The sequence below is a fragment of the Schistocerca nitens genome, chromosome 2 (assembly GCF_023898315.1).
Source record: "Schistocerca nitens isolate TAMUIC-IGC-003100 chromosome 2, iqSchNite1.1, whole genome shotgun sequence".
Lineage (NCBI taxonomy): Eukaryota > Metazoa > Arthropoda > Insecta > Orthoptera > Acrididae > Schistocerca > Schistocerca nitens.
In genome coordinates this window covers 856,612,894-856,638,062 of record NC_064615.1, presented here as the reverse complement: position 1 = coordinate 856,638,062, position 25,169 = coordinate 856,612,894, and the positions used below count along the sequence as shown (strand labels likewise).

General features: G+C 43.7%; 2 non-coding genes across 2 annotated transcripts; both read left to right on the top strand.

Moving 5' to 3' along the window:
- The first annotated feature begins 1,956 nt into the window (after positions 1–1,956).
- Trnat-ugu (transfer RNA threonine (anticodon UGU)) lies at positions 1,957–2,031 on the top strand. The gene has a single exon. It is a non-coding gene; the product is annotated as a tRNA-Thr (tRNA).
- Positions 2,032–2,396: 365 nt separating this feature from the next.
- Trnat-ugu (transfer RNA threonine (anticodon UGU)) lies at positions 2,397–2,471 on the top strand. The gene has a single exon. It is a non-coding gene; the product is annotated as a tRNA-Thr (tRNA).
- Positions 2,472–25,169: the final 22,698 nt, after the last annotated feature.

Here is a 25,169-nt window from a genome sequence, read left to right as displayed (position 1 = left end):
ACGTGCCGACTGTTCAGGCGACAGAGTGCGTCGTAGGTAAACTGCACGGTATAAATAACAGAACATCTTGCTTAGGTGATGATCAACAGGAAGTACATTTTTATTGTTACAAAATCCGTAACACTGTTCTGTCTGTGATAACGTTATTTTTTCAGCTAACTGTTACGGTTCTAAACCAACATCAACGGCAGCTGTACAACATACGAAAGTGGGCCATGTAACACTGCCAAACGTAATAAGAAAAAATAGGAAAAACCGTCAAATGGATAGAAATACTCTCAAACATTATCACGGATGTATCGCATCTAATACACTCCTGGAAATGGAAAAAAGAACACATTGACACCGGTGTGTCAGACCCACCATACTTGCTCCGGACACTGCGAGAGGGCTGTACAAGCAATGATCACACGCACGGCACAGCGGACACACCAGGACCCGCGGTGTTGGCCGTCGAATGGCGCTAGCTGCGCAGCATTTGTGCACCGCCGCCGTCAGTGTCAGCCAGTTTGCCGTGGCATACGGAGCTCCATCGCAGTCTTTAACACTGGTAGCATGCCGCGACAGCGTGGACGTGAACCGTATGTGCAGTTGACGGACTTCGAGCGAGGGCGTATAGTGGGCATGCGGGAGGCCGGGTGGACGTACCGCCGAATTGCTCAACATGTGGGGCGTGAGGTCTCCACAGTACATCGATGTTGTCGCCAGTGGTCGGCGGAAGGTGCACGTGCCCGTCGACCTGGGACCGGACCGCAGCGACGCACGGATGCACGCCAAGACCGTAGGATCCTACGCAGTGCCGTAGGGGACCGCACCGCCACTTCCCAGCAAATTAGGGACACTGTTGCTCCTGGGGTATCGGCGAGGACCATTCGCAACCGTCTCCATGAAGCTGGGCTACGGTCCCGCACACCGTTAGGCCGTCTTCCGCTCACGCCCCAACATCGTGCAGCCCGCCTCCAGTGGTGTCGCGACAGGCGTGAATGGAGGGACGAATGGAGACGTGTCGTCTTCAGCGATGAGAGTCGCTTCTGCCTTGGTGCCAATGATGGTCGTATGCGTGTTTGGCGCCGTGCAGGTGAGCACCACAATCAGGACTGCATACGACCGAGGCACACAGGGCCAACACCCGGCATCATGGTGTGGGGAGCGATCTCCTACACTGGCCGTACACCGCTGGTGATCGTCGAGGGGACACTGAATAGTGCACGGTACATCCAAACCGTCATCGAACCCATCGTTCTACCATTCCTAGACCGGCAAGGGAACTTGCTGTTCCAACAGGACAATGCACGTCCGCATGTATCCCGTGCCACCCAACGTGCTCTAGAAGGTGTAAGTCAACTACCCTGGCCAGCAAGATCTCCGGATCTGTCCCCCATTGAGCATGTTTGGGACTGGATGAAGCGTCGTCTCACGCGGTCTGCACGTCCAGCACGAACGCTGGTCCAACTGAGGCGCCAGGTGGAAATGGCATGGCAAGCCGTTCCACAGGACTACATCCAGCATCTCTACGATCGTCTCCATGGGAGAATAGCAGCCTGCATTGCTGCGAAAGGTGGATATACACTGTACTAGTGCCGACATTGTGCATGCTCTGTTGCCTGTGTCTATGTGCCTGTGGTTCTGTCAGTGTGATCATGTGATGTATCTGACCCCAGGAATGTGTCAATAAAGTTTCCCCTTCCTGGGACAATGAATTCACGGTGTTCTTATTTCAATTTCCAGGAGTGTACATGCTTTGACATAAGTTATCACTGAAAACCATAATTGCCAATAAAAATCAAAAATTGTGAAGAAATTAAAACATGATGGCACACAGACAAATGATTAGAATGTTGTGTAAAGCAGTGCATCTCAAAGAACTTCAAACTCAAAGATGACAGTCTTGACCAAATCCAAAAAAATTTGCCATTAAATACTTTTGTGGTAATCTGCAGACGCACTATCCTCTGTGCCCACGGTGGCTCAGATGGATAGAGCGTCTGCCATGTAAGCAGGAGATCCCGGGTTCGAGTCCCGGTCGGGGCACACATTTTCAACATGTCCCCAATGAAGTACATCAACGCCTGTTTGCAGCTAGGGTGTCCATTTAATTATCATTTCATTTCTAGCAAAGCTGCATGGTCATCCACGGTAACTGTTCTTTCGGGAACAGATACTACCGCCATATATAGTTAAAATATGGCTTCCCGGCGATTGACCTTCTTGTGCGAACGCACATGCTATGCACGAACTCGTACGGGACTTGGTAGATTAATCTGCCACGAGTAATGAGTATGATGGGCAAACATCTATTAGGCGCACTACGAATGTAGTGGTGTGGACATGTTGGGAACGTGGATCTCACGGGGAGCGTGCAAGGGATAAGTCCCTGCAGACGCACTATCCTCTGTGCCCACGGTGGCTCAGATGGATAGAGCGTCTGCCATGTAAGCAGGAGATCCCGGGTTCGAGTCCCGGTCGGGGCACACATTTTCAACATGTCCCCAATGAAGTACATCAACGCCTGTTTGCAGCTAGGGTGTCCATTTAATTTTCATTTCAATTCTACTCTAGATTGATATTACATAAAAATATCAATAAAATAAAATATGAATAAGAAGACTGATGAATGTAAGAATATACAAAATCTTACAATCCAGTCAAAAATGTAAACATGTAAAATACAAGCTACCTATCAATTCATGAAGTTAAAGTCAGTCACGCAATGTTTGACGAAAATACACATTAAAATAAATAAATATGAAGGAAATAGTATTTTTAGGATGAAGGAAAATACGAAGGAAATATAGAATATGCAGCTGTAAAACGTCTAAAATTTTATGCATACACCTCATTCTAACCTTCTTTTATGAAGAAACATGATCTACATCTAAAATGTTACATATTGATAAGAAGAATATATCATCCAGTGTCTACATAATCACAAATATAATTGAAATTCCTTTTTTGTAGAGAAAAATTAATAAAGAGATATGATATGAACTTACACTTTAACATATTGGTTCGAAAATATTTCATTAACATATTGGTTCGAAAATATTTCATCATCATCACTGCATTGTTCTAAGACTAAATAAATAAAGACCAATTAGCAAACAGACAAAAATTATTAAAGAAAGAACAATACTCAATTACAAAATCGAAATACAGAATTAGAATTTGTTTTCAAATGACAAAACCAGGGATACATTAGGGAAAAATAAGAGGAGGGTTTTAATCCAGACTTTAAACATATAGAAAAAGTAATATAATTCTGAGAATAATAAAATTTCCTGGGGCTGTAGGGAGGGTATAGGAAGGGCGTAAGAGGAAGGAATTAAATGTATCATTAAACTTACAAAGTCACGATGTCAAAAATTAATATGCTCATGAAAAGTTATAAAAGTGCCGAACTAAGGGACATTGCCCCAACAAGGCTACCGAATTTGCATAAGTGATAACAGAGTCAGTCTAACATACATACTATTTTTTATCAAAAAGTAGATAAAAGTAATACACATATGCCAATGTACAGAATTTGATAATGGTTAAAGAGCAGAAAGCCAAAACCATTGATGACGGTATTTAAAATAACAAAAAAACTTGGTATGAACTGTCATGGACGTGTTTGAACTATATAAAAAAAATATTGTGAGTGATGTGGAAGGTGGGGTGGGAAGATTGTGTCTGAGCACTCGTCACAATCCTGTCGTATTGTGGCCGTTAGGACAGGGCTCTGGGAACATACAGATTCATCCTTCCCTCGTCCCCCTCCCCCTCCACCCGCAATCCACACCCAAACTTGTACTTCACATCAAACAGTAGTTAAATGTTTAGCTGTAAACAAAATAGTGAGGAAAACGAAAATCGTATCACTTCAGTCATTAACTAAACCATTTGCATGGCCTTCCTGAAATTAGTCTAATCCTGAATCGAGCCGTGATCCTCTGAGATGACAACTACGATCTGTGTTAATTTTCTAATCACATGTAGTACTGAGAATTAAATAATACGTTTATGAGACGAGCAATATCATTTATTATGAAACGAACTGTCTCGGAAGTTGAAATACTGATTGGACCACCAACCGTGTTTTATTCTAATAGCATTGTATAAACCGCGATGACCGTTTGTGCTAAGTTAAATTCAGTGCCGGATCAGGCCGTGAAGTCTGATCTTTCAGTACATCCAGCCTTTTGCACTGTTTTGTGGCAGCTGCTCATGTGCCCTGTGCCTACAGCAACACTCGTTTCACGACTGTTTTTTGTGCCATTCCTTTGTTTCTGTCTCAGGGAGTCCCAAAATTAGTTTTCAATTTGTCTGCTGTGACTGTGTTAATCCTCTGACGACCCCGATACCAATTATTTTCCGTAGTTCATCCGTGGTACTTGAAGCACACACTTTAAGTTCTTACGTATGACAGGAGGGCGTTTCTTTCTTCCCAGGATAGATTTAAAATTTTGGTGACCTTAACCTCCATATCCTCCAGCGCTCTTCCCCAGTTTTCCAGCTTGCACTCCACGCCCATCTTGCTGGTGCCGTACAAGATGAAATAAAAATTACAATCCCTGTGGCTATGTCCGTTAAGTTCGTCTGGCAGGACGACAATTTATTAACTGAAAGATATAAGGACTAAATGTAGTTCTGTCAAGCGCTTCCATGAATGGAATTCATTCTATCAGACCTCCACTGCTCTTTGACATTTTTCTTGCATTTTTCGTGCATGGCTTATATAACGTATTAGCTGCAGTAGCACATATTAGATACAAGTATGCCATTCCACGATATTTCTGCTCCCTGCCATCATTTATCGTTTGTGATGGCTTACGAGAGGCGGCTTAGCAGTCGTCCGGCAACATATGACCAAATGGTTTCAGTGGTTGACTAGTCTGGAGGCAAGGGTTACAGTTAAACATCGTCTGTATGAAGTTGACTGAGGACAGCACGGGCAACGTGCAGTCTGGCATTGTTGAGAGATGTTACGGAGACGTAGAAGCAAGGGCATAGCCACTAGACATAACAAGCAAGAAATGCAAGGCGTTTCGTCCAGATTATCGGCTATGCGAACCAAAGGTTGTGTAACCCAATATCATCTTGCTCAGTAGAATTAAATCTTGCAATGTTTGCTCTGCTCAGAGGTTCCACATGTGGATAGGACCATGATAATGCTGTAGATTCCCCTCAGTCCACACCACAGATTAAAAGTACAAGTTGGCTACTAATGTTTTATCTGCTTTGCATTAATTCTAGTTAACAATGAATAACCCTTAAATTTTTTTTGAAGCCATAGTTAATTTTGTTTATGTGTGATATCGTATACGAAACCTCATGACTGAAGCCGGACAGTAATGCACGGAACTTTGCAACTTCATGTTGCTTCATTCAAACTACCGTAGCAGAGTATTGTCAAAAGATCTTTCACAAAACCCAAAGAAATTCTGGTTGTACGTAAAGGCTGTTAGTGTCACCAAAGTTAGCGTCCAGTTCCCAGCGAAGCCGACAGGAACTGAAACTGAGGGCAGCAAAGCAAAAGAAGTTCCATTAGATAAATTAATCGCTTTTTGCGGGGACTATACCATTACCAACTTCGGAGGCCTTCAGTGATGCGGGCAGACAATCGTCTTGTTGACTATGAATATGGCAAGCCCGTATCTAATGAAGCAAATGATGGTTTACTTGATTCTAACAGGATCTTCGCTAAGGCACGGAAATCAGAATACCTAAGCTTACAGCTGAAAGCTGATCTCCAATCCTTTATTTTGCCGAGACAGGCTCTACAGTTCCAGAATTCGAAAGTTTCAATCAGTGCTGGCGCCTAGTGGTGCTCGGTAGAAAGATGAACAAGTGAGCTACAGCTCGAGACTAAAAAGAACATAGTACTCGTATGAAAACATGTCGTGGCAGCACCTCCGTGTTGTCGTTGGACACACTGCTGTCGGCACTTCCCTTTATGCTGTCGCGACGCCGGCCGCGATGGCCGAGTGGTTCTAGGTGCTTCAGTCCGGAACGGCGTGACTGTTACGGTCGCAGGTTCGAATCCTGCCTCGGGCATGGATGTGTGTGATGTCCTTAGGTTAGTTAGGTTTAAGTAATTCTAAGTTCTAGGTGACTGATGGCCTCAGATGTTAAGTCCCACAGTGCTCAGCGCCATTTGAACCATTTTTGCTATCACCTTAAGGGATACGACGACAATGGTCGCCGTGCTGAAAGTCCGTGCTGCTCCAGATGTTGCCGCTTGGGCCGTGCGGATACTGGTCTTGCTTCAAGTAAACCTATTCCCTGATTCAAAGAGCATGACGTGGCTGTGCAATCCGCAAGGGCAGTCGAGTCAACAATACGTCTGTTCAGTTGGGCGCTAGTTGCGTGGCACCGTTGAGATTCCGCATGGCATTTGACATGGCCCTCTTAAAGCCGTTGATTCCATGTTCGAACGACGGTCGAGGGCTCCAGACCATTGGGAGCAGGCGCGTCGTGAAACGATAAACTGCGCTATCTGCACTAGAAACAAACTGAAAGAGGTTGGGTTGTTTTAGGTAGGATATCCTTGTGTTATGGAGGATGGAGGCTATAATCTCCAGTCGCCCATCTACATCTACATCTACATTTATACTCCGCAAGCCACCCAACGGTGTTTGGCGGAGGGCACTTTACGTGCCACTGTCATTACCTCCCTTTCCTGTTCCAGTCGCGTATGGTTCGCGGGAAGAACGATTGTCTGAAAGCCTCCGTGCGCGCTCTAATCTCTCTAATTTTACATTCGTGATCTCCTCGGGAGGTATAAGTAGGGGGAAGCAATATATTCGATACCTCATCCAGAAACGCACCCTCTCGAAACCTGGCGAACAAGCTACACCGCGATGCAGAGCGCCTCTCTTGCAGAGTCTGCCACTTGAGTTTATTAAACGTCTCCGTAACGCTATCACGGTTACCAAATAACCCTGTGACGAAACGCGCCGCTCTTCTTTGGATCTTCTCTATCTCCTCCGTCAACCCGATCTGGTACGGATCCCACACTGATGAGCAATACTCAAGTATAGGTCGAACGAGTGTTTTGTAAGCCACCTCCTTTGTTGATGGACTACATTTTCTAAGCACTCTTCCAATGAATCTCAAGCTGGTACCCGCCTTACCAACAATTAATTTTATATGATCATTCCACTTCAAATCGTTCCGCACGCATACTCCCAGATATTTTGCAGAAGTAACTGCTACCAGTGTTTGTTCCGCTATCATATAATCATACAATAAAGGATCCTTCTTTCTATGTATTCGCAATACATTACATTTGTCTATGTTAAGGGACAGTTGCCACTCCCTGCACCAAGTGCCTATCCGCTGCAGATCTTCCTGCATTTCGCTACAATTTTCTAATGCTGCAACTTCTCTGTATACTACAGCATCATCCGCGAAAAGCCGCATGGAACTTCCGACACTATCCACTAGGTCATTTATATATATTGTGAAAAGCAATGGTCCCATAACACTCCACTGTGGCACGCCAAAGGTTACTTTAACGTCTGTAGACGTCTTTCCATTGATAGCAACATGCTGTGTTCTGTTTGCTAAAAACTCTTCAATCCAGCCACACAGCTGGTCTGATATTCCGTAGGCTCTTACTTTGTTTATCATGCGACAGTGCGGAACTGTATCGAACGCCTTCCGGAAGTCAAGAAAAATAGCATCTACCTGGGAGCCTGTATCTAATATTTTCTGGGTCTTATGAACAAATAAAGCGAGTTGGGTCTCACACGATCGCTGTTTCCGGAATCCATGTTGATTCCTACATAGTAGATTCTGGGTTTCCAAAAACGACATGATACTCGAGCAAAAAACATGTTCTAAAATTCTACAACAGATCGACGTCAGAGATATAGGTCTATAGTTTTGCGCATCTGCTCGACGATCCTTCTCGAAGACTGGGACTACCTGTGCTCTTTTCCAATCATTTGGAACCCTCCGTTCCTCTAGAGACTTGCGGTACACGGCTGTTAGAAGGGGGGCAAGTTCTTTCGCGTACTCTGTGTAGAATCGAATTGGTATCCCGTCAGGTCCAGTGGACTTTCCTCTGTTCAGTGATGTCGGTTTTTGGTAGTTCCCATAAATTACTTCCTTTTATAAAGCCACAGCGAGGTAAGTGTCGCACCCTTGTCAAAATGGGCCTATAATTATTTAAATGTCTGTGATAATGTTTTTGTTCTTAAACTCTATTACATACCCGATGTTGATGCATGGATGAAAACACCTACTACTCTTATTACCACTACATAATCGGAAAATCATTAATACGGGGGTCATTCAGTTATTAGAGAGACAAATAACTATAAAGTAAAAATGGTTCATTAAATTAATACACTTTTTGTCTTATTTTTCACTTGTTCCGCACCATCTTCTATGCACTTGGGCCACCTGTTCACGGGATGTCAGCGCAGAATTCCTTATCTCGATCTCAAAGCCAGTTTTGTACTTGTTTCTTTACGTCTTCGTTGTCATTGAACTTGATGACATGCAAAGCTTCCTTCGTCGGAAGAAACAGGTACAAATCGGAAGTGCAAAGGTCAGATTGTAAGGAGGATGAAGTAGAACTTCTAAGCCAGTTTGTATTAGTTTTGCCGCAATGAGGTAGAGCGTTGTCACAAAGAATGACGCCTTTCCTTTGCCGTCTCAGACATTTCCTCTTCAGCAAAGGCTTCTCATTCATTCCTGACTAGTACAGACTCTCGACAGTGCGTCGCTTCTCCAAACAATCACAGAAAATCCGTCCACAGACACTTCAAAACATGTTTATGATGACCTTTTCTGCTCATCGTTGCACTTTGAACTTCTTTCTTTCCTCTGCAAGATTTGACGGTCGGATTCCGGTCTAAAATGGTGTATCCAAGTTTCATCAAAGGTTACAGTCGTGTCCAAGAATGCAGCTGGAACGGTTTTTGAGCTTGGTGCAAATATGGAATCTATATTCTGTGTGATGTACCAAGCTCTCTGGGAATGGACTTTTCACAAATATAATGCAGTTTGTTCTAATTGATGTAATGAGTTGTGCGATTATTTATTTGTCATTTCGAGAAATTTGTTCAACTGTAGGTCATCAGTCTTCTTGGGTAAGTGAATCAATACGACCTCACAACGCCGAGGTTAATGCTACTAGCGGCCGCTTGGAACGGTGCTTGTCGGTTGTGCTTTTGCGGCCACTTTTAAACTTTTCCACCCACGTGTAAAACCTAGCACGGTTCACGGTTTACAAGCAATACTGAAGGTATTGCTTGTTCGTCCGGGGGAGAATATTTCTGACGGTTCTAGACTTCCCGTAAGTACAACTCAGATAGCAGAAAGCTGTTCTGCTCTTCACAAGTACGTGGTGATTCAAAAAGGCAGATCAGATTTCAGTTGTTTGTAGAGTCAAACTATAAAAGATGGAAACAAATTGCGCATGTCACCGGATAGAGGTGGGTCAAGCTGCGCTGTTGTTTGTTTGTACCAACATGGCGACTACACTATCAGTGAATTTTGTGTGTTAAAATTCGCTCGAAGTCAGTCCATTGTTCAATTGCAACGAGCATTCCACCTTCGATTCAGCAAGAAGCCGCCTCTGCACAAGCATATTTATGACAAATAAATTCTTGGAATTCTTATGAAAATATCGCACTTAAACCGAAATGCCTACACACGAAGCTCTCGGAAGTCCACAAGATGGGCAGACCAGGATGTTCACCTACCTCAAACAACGGTGTGCCGTGTTCTGAAATGACGGCTGCATATGAAGCCTTACAAGTTCCAGTTACTGATGGAATTGCGTTCCTGTGACCATAACAGAAGATACGAATTTGCATTTCATTTTTCCAGAAAACGGCAGAGGACACTTTCTCCGAACGACTCATCTTTCCAGACGAATAGACGTTTCATCTATTGGGTGAAGTAAACCGCAATAATGTAAAAATTTGTGGGTCACAAAATCCTAGCGTCGTAGTCAAACGTGAAGCAGACTCACCGAAACTGAATGTCTTTTGTACAGTCTCTGTTCACGAAGTTTATAAACTTTTCTTTTTTTGCCGGCGAAACTGTGACCGGAATGTCATACTTGGATATACTTCAAAACTATGTGTTTCCTCAATTCCACGATGATTCCAACGATTTCATTTTTATGCATGACGGCACCCTGCCTCATATTCACCTTGAAGTGTGGCTTTTTCTTAACAACATCATCCCACATGATTGAACTGGAAGATGTGGACAAGAAGATCTTGTTCATTGCTTCTGGCCTCCCGGGTTACCGTACCTCACACCTTGCGACTTATTTCTGTGGATGTACATAAAGGACAGATTCTTTGTCTCACATGTGGCAACTAACCTTCAAGAGTTGGAAAATCGAACTGTTGAAGCTGTCGATACAATAAACAGGGATCGGTTGATTAGTGTATGGAATGATGTGCACTGCCGTTTCGATGTTTCTCCTCCAGTAGCGCGGTTGACAAACATGCGACATTAAGACTCACACACCACAACATCTGGACCATCAAAATGATCATAGTCGACCACAGACAGCCCTACAGCTCCGTCAAATCTTGGGTTGTTGATGTGGTCTTCATGCCGAGGAATGATTTGATTCAGCTCTTCACGATAGTCTATCCCATTCAATGCTCTTCTGTGAATAACTCCTGTAACCTACATCCATTTGAGCATACTCACTGCATTCATTCCTGGGACTCCCTGTAAAATCCCCCCCACAATCCCGTCTGTTACCAAATGAACTATTCCTTGATACCTTAGGGTATGTGCTCTCCAGTAAGCCTATCTTTTACTCAAACTCTGTCATAAATTTCTCTTTGCCCAAATCGGTTCTCTACCATCTCATTAGTTATTCGAAATACCAATCTAAACTTCAGTATTTATTCTCGTACGAATTAGTTACCTTCCGTTAAACGCTACACTGCAGACAAATACCTTCCGAAAATTTTTTTCTACTTCAATTTATTTTAGATGTTAAAAAATTCCTTTTTTTCAGAAATTCTTTTCTTACTATGGGCAATCGGCATTTGATATCCTACTTCACCCATCGTCAGTTACAGTGGAAAATTCGTCTAATGTCTCATTTCATAATATAATTCCATCAAAATCGTCTTATGAAATTTGATTACGGTCCATTACAGTTGTTTTACTTCTGTTATGTCTTTTCAAGGCACTAACCTTCCCGCTGGGCTGCCCTTTAAAATCCTTTACCTTCTCTGAGAAGAATTACTATGTCATCTACTAAACACGAATTTTTATTTCTTCTTCCTGTACTTTAACTCCATTTTAAGATATATCCTTGATTTTCTTTGCATCTTGTTCATTGTATAGATTGAATAACGGGGAGGGATAGCATACAAATTTGTATTACTCCCAACTACTGCTTCTCTTTCATGTCCTTCGATTCTTATAACTGCAGTCTGCTTTTGTACACGCTATAAATAAACTCTCTCCTATGTTTTATCCCTGGTACCATCAAAATTTCGAATATTCTAGTGTGGCCACATTGACAAAAGATTTCTCGAACTCTGTAAGTAATATAAATATAGGTTTGCTTTCCTTCATCCTATCTTGTAAGATGGAAAATAGGCCCAGTGTTCACTAATGTCTTCCTATATCTCTCAGGAAGCCAAAGTGACCATTAGTTTCTCCATTCTTCTCCAAATGATTCGTGTCAATATTTTGCAACTATGAGTGTTAAAGATAGTTCCGTAGTATTCACACTTGTTAGCACTTTCCTTCGTTGCAACTGGAATTCTCCTTAAAACCTTGTTTCCCTGGCTCACGTATCTATCACACCATGTGACCTAGTTTTGTTATGGCTGGCTTTCCAAAGGATGTCAGTAATTCTGAGGGAGTGCCGTCTACACCATCAGCCTTATTTCCACTTAGGTCTTCCAGTGCTCTGTCAAATTCTTTTTGCAGTACCTCCCATCTCATCATTACTTCCTCTTCTCTCCTTTTATATTAACCTAAAGTTTTATTTCTCCTAAATAGACCCTCTGCGTATCCCTCCCACTTTCCAAAGTTCCCTTCCCTGATTAATCTTAGGTTCTAATACGGGGCGGAGGGCGTCCAATAAGTAAATTATTTTCTTCAATCCGCTCTTTTTTGGCTGCAAAACTTTATTGTTCAACGTAACCTTCGTTCAATGCGACTGGCTTACGCCACTTTATTGGTAGCGCCTATATGCCTAGGTGGTACTACTCCACCGGTCGACATCGGAGCCAATGACATTCTGCACCCCCATCATCTGCATACTGCTTCCCGTGGAGTGCACCCTTCACGACACCACGCAGATGGAAATCGGAAGGTGCGAGATCCAGGCTGTAGGAGAACAGTCCAATGAAATTTTATGAGCTCGGTTGCGCAGACTTCCGTGAGGTCTAGCTTTATCATGGAGAAGAAGAAGTACTTTTGCATTTTTGTGGTGACGAACATGGTGAAGTCGTTTGATGAGGATAGCACAATACATCTCCGAATTGATTGCTGTATCGTGATGGAGAACATCAGACAGAATAACCCTTTCGGAATCCCAGAAGACCGTCGCCTTAACTTTACCGACTGAGGGTGAAACATTGAGGAGACATCGTGTGGCGTCACTCCATGGATTGCTGTTTTATTTACGGTTTGAAATGATGAAAACTTGTTTCATCGATTGTCACGATGGTCGACCAAAAATGGTCACCATCAGCCTCGTAACACGCAAGCCATTCTGCACAGAAGCTCGTTACTCTTTATGGTCTTTTGTTAGGTCGGCCGGCCGCTGTGGCCGAGCGGTTCTCTGCGCTTCAGTCCGGAACCGCGCTGCTGCTACGGTCGCAGGCTCGAATCCTTCCTCGGGCATGAATGTGTGTGGTGTCCTTAGGGTCGTAGGTTTAAGTAGTTCTAAGTCTAGGGGACTGATGCCCTCCGATGTTACGTCTCATAGAGCTCAGAGCCACTGAACTTTTTTTTTTTTTTTTTTTTTTTTTTTTTTTTTAGGCGGTGAAGAACCCAGCGGGCAAACACGTTTGAGTACCTTAACTGACGGATGCGTATGTCAGCGCTATCAAACAGAGACGTCCAGTAGAGAAGCGAGGTCTTTGATTGTGATCCTTCGATCACCTGGAATGAGAGTGTCTGCATGTTCCAATAATGCAGGAGTCACAGTTGTGTACCGCCAGCCGGCACGTGGGATTTCGGACAGGTTGGCGCGACCTTGTTGCTATGATGACAGGCGCCTCGCCCAGCGACTGAATCTGCTTTCGTTCACTGCCAGTCACAGTAATATAAAAGCGTCTATGAATATTTGCGATGCTCTGGTTTTCCGCCAAACGAAACTCAACGACAAATCTCTACTTGGAATGCTTCTCCGTTGTTGTTGTTGTTGAGGTCTTCAGTCCTGAGACTGGTTTGATGCAGCTCTCCATGCTACTCTATCCTGTGCAAGCTTCTTCTTCTCCCAGTACTTACTGCAACCTACATCCTTCTGGATCTGCCTAGTGTATTCATCTCCTGGTCTCCCTCTGTGAGTTTTACCCTCCACGCTGCCCTCCGATGCTAAATTTGTGATCCCTTGATGCCTCAGAATGTGTCCTACCAACCGGTCCCTTCTTCTTGTCAAGTTGTGCCACAAGCTTCTCTTCTCCACAGTTCTATTCAATACCTGCTCATTAGATATGTGATCTACCCATCTAATCTGCAGCAATCTTCTGTAGCACCACATTTCGAAAGCTATTCTCTTCTGCTCCAAACTAGTTATCATCCATGTTTCACTTCCATACATGGCTACACTCCATACAAATACTTTCAGAAACGATTTCCTGACACTTAAATCTATATTCGATGTTAAACAATTTCTCTTCTTCAGAAACGCTTTTCTTGCCATTGCCAATCTACATTTTATATTCTCTCTACTTCGACCATCACCAGTTATTTTGCTCCGCAAATGGCAAAACTCAGTTTTACTTTAAGTGTCTCATTCCCTAATCTAATTCCCTCAACATCACCCGACTTAATTCGACTACATTCCATTATCCTCGTTTTGCTTTTGTTAATGTTCATCCTATATCCTCCGTTGTTGTTGTTGTGGTCTTCAGTCCTGAGACTGGTTTGATGCAGCTCTCCATGCTACTCTATCCTGTGCAAGCTTCTTCATCTCCCAGTACCTACTGCAACCTACATCCTTCTGAATTTGCTTAGTGTATGCATCTCTTGGTCTCCCCCTACGATTTTTACCCTCCACGCTGCCCTCCAATACTAAATTGGTGATCCCTTGATGCCTCAGAACATGTCCTACCAACCGATCCCTTCTTCTGGTCAAGTTGTGCCACAAACTCCTCTTCTCCCCAATCCTGTCCAGTACCTCCTCATTAGTTATGTGATCTACCCATCTAATCTTCAGCATTCTTCTGTAGCACCACATTTCGATAGCTTCTATTCTCTTCTTGTCCAAACTATTTATCGTCCATGTTTCACTTCCATACATGGCTACACTCCATACAAATACTTTCAGAAAAGACTTCCTGACACTTAAATCTATACTCGATGTTAACAAATTTCTCTTCTTCAGAAACGCTTTACTTGCCATTGCCAGTCTACATTTTATATCCTCTCTACTTCGACCATCATCAGTTATTTTGCTCCCCAAATAGCAAAACTCCTTTACTACTTTAAGTTTCTCATTTCCTAATCTAATACCCTCAACATCACCCGACTTAATTCGACTACATTCCATTATCCTCGTTTTGCTTTTGTTGATGTTCATCTTATATTCTCCCTTCAAGACACCATCCATTCCCTTCAACTGCTCTTCCAAGTCCTTTGCTGTCTCTGACAGAATTACAATGTCATCGGCGAACCTCAAAGTTTTTATTTCTTCTCCATGGATTTTAATACCTACTCCGAATTTTTCTTTTGTTTCCTTTACTGCTTGCTCAATATACAGATTGAATAACATCGGGGAGAGGCTACAACCCTGTCTTACTCCCTTCCCAACCACTGCTTCCCTTTCCTGTCCCTCAACTCTTATAACTGCCATCTGGTTTCTGTACAAATTGTAAATAGCCTTTCGCTCCCTGTATTTTACCCCTGCCACCTTTAGAATTTGAAAGAGAGTATTCCAGTCAACATTGTCAAAAGCTTTCTCTAAGTCTACAAATGCTAGAAACGTAGGTTTGCCTTTCCTTAATCTTTCTTCTAAGATAAGTCGTAAGGTCAGTATTGCCTCACGTGTCCCAGTATTTCTACGGAATCCAAACTGATCTTCCCCGAGGTCGGCTTCCACTAGTTTTTCCATTCGTCTGTAAAGAATTCGTGTTAGTATTTTGCAGCTGTGGCTTATTAAACTGATTGTTCGGTAATTCTCGCATCTGTCAACACCTGCTTCCTTTGGGATTGGAATTATTATATTCTTCATGAAGTCTGAGGGTATTTCGCCTGTTTCATACATCTTGCTCACCAGATGGTAGAGTTTTGTCAGGACTGGCTCTCCCAAGGCCGTCAGTAGTTCCAATGGAATGTTGTCTACTCCGGGGGCCTTGTTTCGACTCAGGTCTTTCAGTGCTCTGTCAAACTCTTCACGCAGTATCTTATCTCCCATTTCATCTTCATCTACATCCTCTTCCATTTCCATAATATTGTCCTCAAGTACATCGCCCTTGTATAGACCCTCTATATACTCCTTCCACCTTTCTGCTTTCCCTTCTTTGCTTAGAACTGGGTTTCCATCTGAGCTCTTGATGTTCATACAAGTGGTTCTCTTATCTCCAAAGGTCTCTTTAATTTTCCTGTAGGCAGTATCTATCTTACCCCTAGTAAGATAAGCCTCTACATCCTTACATTTGTCCTCTAGCCATCCCTGCTTAGCCATTTTGCACTTCCTGTCGATCTCATTTTTGAGACGTTTGTATTCCTTTTTGCCTGCTTCATTTACTACATTTTTATATTTTCTCCTTTCATCAATTAAATTCAATATTTCTTCTGTTACCCAAGGATTTCTACTAGCCCTCGTCTTTTTACCTACTTGATCCTCTGCTGCCTTCACTACTTCATCCCTCAAACCTACCCATTCTTCTTCTACTGTATTTCTTTCCCCCATTCCTGTCAATTGTTCCCTTATGCTCTCCCTGAAACTCTGTACAACCTCTGGTTCTTTCAGTTTATCCAGGTCCCATCTCCTTAAATTCCCACCTTTTTGCAGTTTCTTCAGTTTTAGTCTACAGCTCATAACCAATAGATTGTGGTCAGAGTCCACATCTGCCCCTGGAAATGTCTTACAATTTAAAACCTGGTTCCTAAATCTCTGTCTTACCGTTATATAATCAATCTGATACCTTTTAGTATCTCCAGGGTTCTTCCATGTATACAACCTTCTATCATGATTCTTAAACCAAGTGTTAGCTATGATTAAATTGTGCTCTGTGCAAAATTCTACCAGGCGGCTTCCTCTTTCATTTCTTAGCCCCAATCCATATTCACCTACTACGTTTCCTTCTCTCCCTTTTCCTACACTCGAATTCCAGTCACCCATAACTATTAAATTTTCGTCTCCCTTCACAATCTGGATAATTTCTTTTATTTCATCATACATTTCTTCAATTTCTTCGTCATCTGCAGAGCTGGTTGGCATATAAACTTGTACTACTGTAGTAGGTGTGGGCTTCGTATCTATCTTGGCCACAATAATGCGTTCACTATGCTGTTTGTAGTAGCTTACCCGCGTTCCTATTTTCCTATTCATTATTAAACCTACTCCTGCATTACCCCTATTTGACTTTGTGTTTATAACCCTGTAGTCACCTGACCAGAAGTCTTGTTCCTCCTGCCACCGAACTTCACTAATTCCCACTATATCTAACTTTAACCTATCCATTTCCCTTTCCAAATTTTCTAACCTACCTGCCCGATTAAGGGACCTGACATTCCACGCTCCGATCCGTAGAACGCCAGTTTTCTTTCTCCTGATAACAACATCCTCTTGAGTAGTCCCCGCCCGGAGATCCGAATGGGGGACTATTTTACCTCCGGAATATTTTACCCAAGAGGACGCCATCATCATTTAATCATACAGTAAAGCTGCATGCCCTCGGGAAAAATTATGGCCGTAGTTTCCCCTTGCTTTCAGCCGTTCGCAGTACCAGCACAGCAAGGCCGTTTTGGTTATTGTTACAAGGCCAGATCAATCAATCATCCAGACTGTTGCCCTTGCAACTACTGAAAAGGCTGCTGCCCCTCTTCAGGAACCACACGTTTGTCTGGCCTCTCAACAGATACCCCTCCGTTGTGGTTGTACCTAGGGTACGGCTATCTGTATCGCTGAGGCACGCAAGCCTCCCCACCAACGGCAAGGTCCATGGTTCATGGGGGGGGGGGGGGGGGGGCTCGTTACAGACGCCAATTTGAAGACTACGTATAGCTGTGCCACCTATCGGACGTCGTTTAACTATAGAGGCCGAAGTATGGATACGCCACGATGTCCCACAAAAAGTTCCGAATTTTTTCAACCGAAATTGGCCGAGAAAAAGAAATGTTGCATTACTTATTTAACCGCACTCGTAATATTGTCTGCAATTTCATTCATGTATAGCATGATCAACAAGTGTCCCAATATATTTCGCTAAGTCACACCTGAAGTTACTGCCACACCTTCAGTGACTGTCCATCTCCCGTGTAGTGGCATAAAGAATCGTAGGAACCAACTCATACTGGTACGTAAATATTGAGACATGAACCGTACTTTAATAGAAACTGCTCTCCTGTGCGCGAAGACTGTAACCGTCCGAGCTCCAGACGTAACAGGGAGGAGGTGCGGCGCCGAGCGCCGAGTGCCGGTGGAAGCCCCGGCAGCTGCGCCCTGGGAAGGCGGGGCGGCGGGCCGCGCTGGGCCGGAGATGAGCCCGCAGCCGGAAACGGCAGGCGAGCGCCGCCGCCGCCACCGCTCCGTGCCCCGGCGCCGGCGCCGAATTTCGCGCCTGCCGCGCCGCCCGCGACTACCCGCATAACACTGTTATCGCGCCGCTCCGCCCGAGAGACCACCTGCTAGACGGCAGTCGTTAGCTGAAGGCGTCCGTCCTTCCCTCACCATCTGCTCCTGTACCCACAAGCCGCAAGGCAGCCTGCGAGGCACTGCGAACCTTCTACAAAAATCACCACTCCACTCTGGTTACTGAAACTCTGAAGGAACACTCGAACAAGAAACGGTGGCCTGCAGTTGGATGAGGAGTCAGGCCACACCCGATTACCAGAATCGAAACAAAAGTTATGAGTCGATCTGATGGAATAACATTTTCCTTGAGACATATGTGTCTCAACATTATCTTCGATAATGATGGAAGATAAAGAGACGATTTCAAACTTGTGCCACCGGGGTAGTCCGTGCATTTGTATTAACCATACTGTGCAAGATCCTCTCGCTTCTCAACTGATACTGTTATTACTCAGCTTAGCCGCGAGTCCGTAGAGGGTGGCATATGTGACTAGAGAGCCTGTATACAGAGAGAGTGGCCGTAGATGAAGTTGCCCGTGATTGGTTGATTAGCTTTGGCAGAAAAATGGCGCCAAACGTCTCTCGCGCTTCCTATGTTCGCCGTGCTTTTGAGTTGAATTGAAGTTCAGAGGACTTCTGGAAACGATTAAAAGGTATTTGAGTTACTGAGAGACTTTTTATGCGTTGTGCATGCATGTTCGATTTAGTTGTATATCATTTTTAGTACGTAATTAGCGTGTGCGATCTTAAATACGAGTTGAAATAATGAAGCGTTTTGTCATGAAGTCGGTAGGCCTACATGTTTGAAGTAAACACGTTAGTAATTGTACGGTATTGCTTTTGACATCTGTAATTCGTTCTGCAGACGTTCGTAAACGATGCCAGGTTGTGCTGCATTTGGTTGTTCCAATAGAGGTGAAGGTGGATTTCGCACGTTAGCGTTTCCACACAGTGAAGAAAGAGGAAAGCAGTGGGCAGTCGCAGTCAACAGGGCTGACATAAATCAAACAGGAGCCTTGTGGAAACCAACCAAGCACTCTTATCTATGTGAAGCAAGTCGTTTTTGCTTTTTACTACATATAAAACAACTTGCAATATACATAGTTAAATTTGAAAACAGACCTGTAAATTGGCTGTGTGAAAATTATTATAGCACATTATTCTTATAAACAAAGGCATTTAACGAATGATTTCGCCATATTGTCTTGTGCTTTTGATTCGGTGAGTGTGTACTCCACTACTGGCCATTCAAAAGTCCCGCCCGCAATTTGGCAGAAAAACGGCCGCCGTATCGTCCGGTTGGCCACTCTCTCCCGATACAGGCTCTCTATATGTGACGTACAGTACAACTGGTCAGCATTTCCACCCGGAATCTGCGAGTGGAAGTCGGACCATCCTTGATCCGCCTTGGTGGGTCGTGTCGTCGGATTTCCTCCTGCCTGTGCGCGGTGCAGCTCTCGTAAACGTCGTCCCGTGCAGATTCTTCATTGGCGCATTGGATGTCTCTGTCGGTGGAAGCTAATTATCTGAAATTGCTGTCGATCAATTTTGGAGTATCTATTGCTCGAAATTAACATTCAGAATGAAGTAATATCACTTTAATTCCTATTAGATCAATAATGAAACAGTCATGTCACAAACTACTGTTAACCGAGAGCATGGCTACCATCGAACAAGACAGGTTTAGCTCTTAACGCCGACTGCCGAATTTATCGCGCAGTCCGTATCTCTTACTAGTTTCGTCACAGTTCGTGGATTTCCGATCAAGTTCGTACTTACTAAGATATCCATTTGTTAATGAACGGGTGTGAATTCTAACGAGGCAAAAGTATGATAAATAGTTTTAATCATCCAGAGGCTCCTCCTAGTATTCATGTTGTCACAAATGACTTTAATTATTAAATATAAATAAACAAAATCGGTGACTTTGGCGCCAAGATGGCGGTACTTCCTGTCATGTATACTTGGCTCTGAGCACTAGAACTTAGAACTAGTTAAACCTAACTAACCTAAGGACATCACAAACATCCATGCCCGAGGCAGGATTCGAACCTGCGACCGTAGCGGTCTTGCGGTTCCAGACTGTAGCGCCTTTAACCGCACGGCCACTTCGGCCGGCCATGTATACTTCTCAGGCTGATACTTGTTGCTACGGTCCAGAGCCGAGCCCCACCCGACTACGCGCGACATATGGTTGCTTCGTCACCTAGCCAGCCAGCGTAGGAAATGCTCTCCGACTCATGGCCGGCTACGGACTACAGCACTTCCTAACTTTTGTGAATACATCATTAAGAGAAAATAATTTATTAAAACCGGTAAAAATGTCTTCCTCACGTAAGAGGCACTTCACAACTGCTACGGAGGTGTAGTGAATAGCACATCTACCTTGTAGGGAGACGACCCAGGTTCAAGTCCCGGCCGTGGGACAAACATTAATTTATTTATGCATGTCCATCTTATTGCACTGACGAGGGACTTCAGCTGATGATACGTATCAGAAAAAGTACCTCCACAGCCGTGTCTTGAGAATTTCTTTATTCTGTCACACAACTAGTTTCGATGGCACATTACCGAAAATGCATTGGAGGCAACATGAAAGATAGCCCACTTGTGCTAGTAGCAAGGATCCCACAGTAAATGCTCGAAGGTAATCAAATACTCATTTGGCAGTGGTGGGGCCTGAGGATGGCGGTAATGAGCCACCGAAACGAGTCGTGTGATGGAATAAAGACTTTCTCAATATACAGCTGTGGTGGTACTTTTACACATACATAAATTTATTTCTTTAGCTTCAATCATTACCGAAGCAAAAGCGATCCATAGAACAATCGTGAGACATACTAGTTGTTGCTCATTCTGCTTAAATGCAAAAGAGAGAAAATACAAACGTAACGTTTCTAATATGTATTGAAAATAGATATGCATCCTAATCTCCTTCTTTCTTCTGTTTCTGTTCATCTCACCCCTACCTCCTTCTTTGCCTATTTCCACCTCCTTCCCTCTCTCTGTGTCCGCTACCCCCCCACCCCGCCCCATGTCCATCTTTTTCTCTCTACTCTCTATTTCCTCCCGTCCCCTCTCTCTCTTCCCATTTCTCTGCCCACCACCTACTCCCCATTTCTCTGCCCACCTTCTCCTCCACTCTCACTCTACATCTCCGCCTGTCCCCTCTCTTTGTCCATCTTTTCCTTCGCGTTTCCTATGTCCATTTTCTCCCATGCCTCTATCCATCTCCTTTTTCCCCGTCTCTCTGATCTTGAGTGTTGTTGATTGTTATTGCAAATTCAGGTTCTGTAGTAGTATTCTAATCATAAACCAATGAGCCATAAATACACATTTCCTGTTAGATAACAAATTTTCACTAGTATGTGCCTTATATACATATTTATATATTAAAAAGTATGTGTATATAACCGTTTACTACAGTAACTTGTGAAAATCTCTAGCAAATCGGAATGATATATTCTGAGATATTTGGTAACAACGTTTTGAAATTTTCATATATTAAAGAATTAGGCTTCTGAAAGGGCGCTTGTATTAGAATTCATCGTTGTGCTAAAATTTCAAAGCAGTTGGTCAAGAACGCTCAAAGATACACTATCCTGAACAAACGATCACTTAAGTTTCTATTTATATAGACTCTGGGCTGAAAATGAGTCAGGTGTCTCGGACAAGATTATTTCCTGCTGGATAAGCGGCATGGGGTTTGAAAATGTCGGCCACACGATAGTCCACCCATTCTTTTATCATATGACAAACTACAAGCGAAATATCAAGGCTGTAAAGTAGATTCAATATTTCTAGACGTCCGAAAAGCATTTGACTCAGTGCCGCATCACCGCTCTTCAACAAAAGTACGATCATGTGGGGTGTGAAGTAAAAAACGTGACTAGGTTCAGAATTTCTTGGTATGGAGAACGTGGCATGTTATCTTCGTTGGAGACCAGTGGACAGACGTAGAAGTAATTGTGGGTGTGCCCCAGAAACGTGTGCTGCTCACCTGCTGTACACGTTGTGAACTAATATCTGGACAGACAGTAGTCATAGTAACCAGATCATTTAGTTATCTGTAGTCAAGTATTGACTGATAAAAGCTACACGTATATTCATCGTGATCAAATTGCTTGAAATGTTCAATAATGTCAATTTTCTGGATTAGTCAACCTATACAAGTTTCGGGGTAGTGGGGTTGGGTCCCTACTCGGACTTTTTTTTGTTTTTCAATTTTTCCGTTTACTTACACTGCAAATTAACCTATATAATGCTCAGTGCTATTAACATTTTCTTAAAAGGCATGAGAAGGAAAGGATACGGAATATTTGGGCTAGAAGATAAATTTTGAGAAAGAATTACACTTACAGAATCCTCAAGGACTCGGAAGTAAATTACCAAGAAACGATTCTAAGACGTAGAAGTCAACTCATTATATAAAACTATATCCCTTTACTATCTTACAGATGATTTATCACAAGTCCTGTGTCTCAATGTACAACAGGGGATGCAGTACTCTTGTCGGCATTTTGCAAATGTTATAAACGATGAATTGTTACGATTACATGGTTGTTTCATGGTTTCTGTAGAAATTTAGACTTGGTTTAAATTCATGAAAGGTTCTCTCTCAGCACACCGCTTGCAGCAATCAAGCATAGCCGTTCTCGAAGGTCAAAATTAAACTAACGGAATACGATGTCCTTTACACTTTAATTTTAGTCCCTTCTTGGAAAGTAATTTGCAGAGATCTCATGGACGCCGTTAAGTACAATCCCTTCTTGGAAATTTACTAGCTATTACAGATTTTCCTTTGTCTTTCCTTTTCATTCCTTTTAGGTAATATTAATAAATACAATATGCTTAGTATTATTTCCGTTCATTTGCAATGTAAATAAAGTAAAAATTGAAAATAAATGCCGGCCGCTGTGGCTGAGCGGTTCTGGGCGCTTCAGTCACGAACCGCGCTGCTGCTACGGTCGCAGGTTCGAATCCTGCCTCGGGCATGGATGTGTGTGATGTCCTTAGGTTAGTTAGGTTTAAGTAGTTCTACGTTCTAGGGGACTGATGACCTCAGATGTTAAGTCCCATAGTGCTCAGAGGCATTTGAACCATTTTTTTGAAAATAAATGTCCGCGTAGGTACTCGATACCAGGAACCTCCGACTAACATTGTGTACTGTTTCCACTGAGCCAAACGCTACCTGAAAACTGTGTGAATATAAATGGCTCACGCCCGAGCCACACCAGAAATGCTATTTTGACCGTGCAGTCTATGACTGCAGCGCCCTAGACCGCTCGGCTAATCTCGCACGGAGACCGTCTGGTGTTTCCACTTCTATCACTTTCATTACTGCCCAAGAAATGAAATATCATACATATGAACGAAATTGGTGATGACAAGTAGGCGCGATCCTCTGGTTAGTAAGTTTCAAGAACCAGTTTCAGACGAGAAATGTAGGAACGTACCTTAACTCCCTATGCTTCACTAACTTATGGATGACAAAGAGGAGATAAACCTAACCACAGTATTCACGGATGTATTTAAAAAATCATTCTTGCCATCCCCCATACGCAAATCGAACGGCGAAGAAACCCTTATAAGTGACACAGTGAGAAGCACCCTCCGCCATGCATTTCACAATTTGGAAATTGGTATAGTCGGAAATGAAACTTGTTACTCCATGACTGCATTGACCAAACGGCACAAAACTTATACTCTCTGCATTTCCATGCCTATGGGAATAGGTTTTGTGAAATTACATCCTTAAGCGAGCTAATTTTCTGTATTGTCAGCACGGAAGAAAGACATTCATGAAGGTAAACAACGGTACACGATGGGTGTGACACTGGAATTTTTCATGTAGCGATCGCAAACAGCAAGTACAGCAGATTTGCACGTGCACCTTACCATCATGTTTCGAACTTCGAGAACGATCGAATCATTTGCATGAAAATCGTGAGAGCATCATACCGACGGAAGGTTGAAGTGGGATGACTGCAGAATGACTAATGGCCAGATGGATTCAGGACAACAATGTCACAAGAGGAGTAGGCAGGCTATCTTACAGAGTCGGCAGCAGCGCCTCTGAGGAAGTCTAGCGCAGTTCTGGACGAAACGTAAGGAGCAGAAAAGTTCTTGGACCACGACCTCACATCCCGGAAAGTATATCAACAGCCATGTCACCCGGTCGTGAAAGCCTTCATTCTACTATCTTATAGAAAGACGACATAATGGGAAGATCGTGGGAGTGATCAATGGTTATGACAAATAGAGTGTTGAAAACAGCTAAAATCCAGGTAGAGGATTCAGGCAATCGTCACAGGAAATCACTACGACGCGTCTGGAACAGAGTACTGGAAAATTGCTTAAAATCTCGAGTTGTCATGCCACCTTTACAGATGACACCAAACCACTGTAGACGACCCAATGGTAGGTCACAGGGGACAGAGATTCCCAATATCCCTCCAGCTCTTGGATTACCCTGTGGGAAGCTCTCGGTAACTGGTAATAGGTAAATATTAAGCAAACGATGAATGGTTACGGGTGTAAGGTAAGTACACGATCCTGTTGTACTGGTGCCACTCATGAAAGGCAGGTGGCAGCAGTAGCATCACGGGCCATCGACCACAGGGGTGAACAACGGCTGCAGAGATGTATGCGGGCGAACAGACGTGCAACAAACGAGTCGAGAGACTATCTAAGGCGTCTCATCAACGACCGTTCAGCGAACGTTGTTGCGTATGGTCCTCTGTAGTAGGCGTCTGCCGACAGCCGTTCATCGGCGACGTTGACCGGAGTTTTCATGCTATTACCGCAACTGGCGACAGGTGGCCTTTTCAGATGAATCGCGTTTCATGCTCCATCGACTTGAAACGTCTGAAAGCAAGCACCATGGAACAATTGTCAGAAGGGTCAGAGGTCATGGGTTGGGTTGGGTTGTTTGGGGAAGGAGAACAGACAGCGAGGTCATCGGTCTCATCGGATAAGGGAAGGACGGGGAAGGAAGTCGGCCGTGCCCTTTCAAAGGAACCATCCAGGCATTTGCCTGGAGCGATTTAGGGAAATCACGGAAAACCTAAATCAGGATGGCCGGACGCGGGATTGAACAGTCGTCCTCCCGAATACGAGTCCAGTGTCTAACCACTGCGCCACCTCGCTCGGTAGGGTCAAGGCTGGAGGAAGGAGGGTTATGTTCTGATGTCATTCTCTGTAACTACCATAT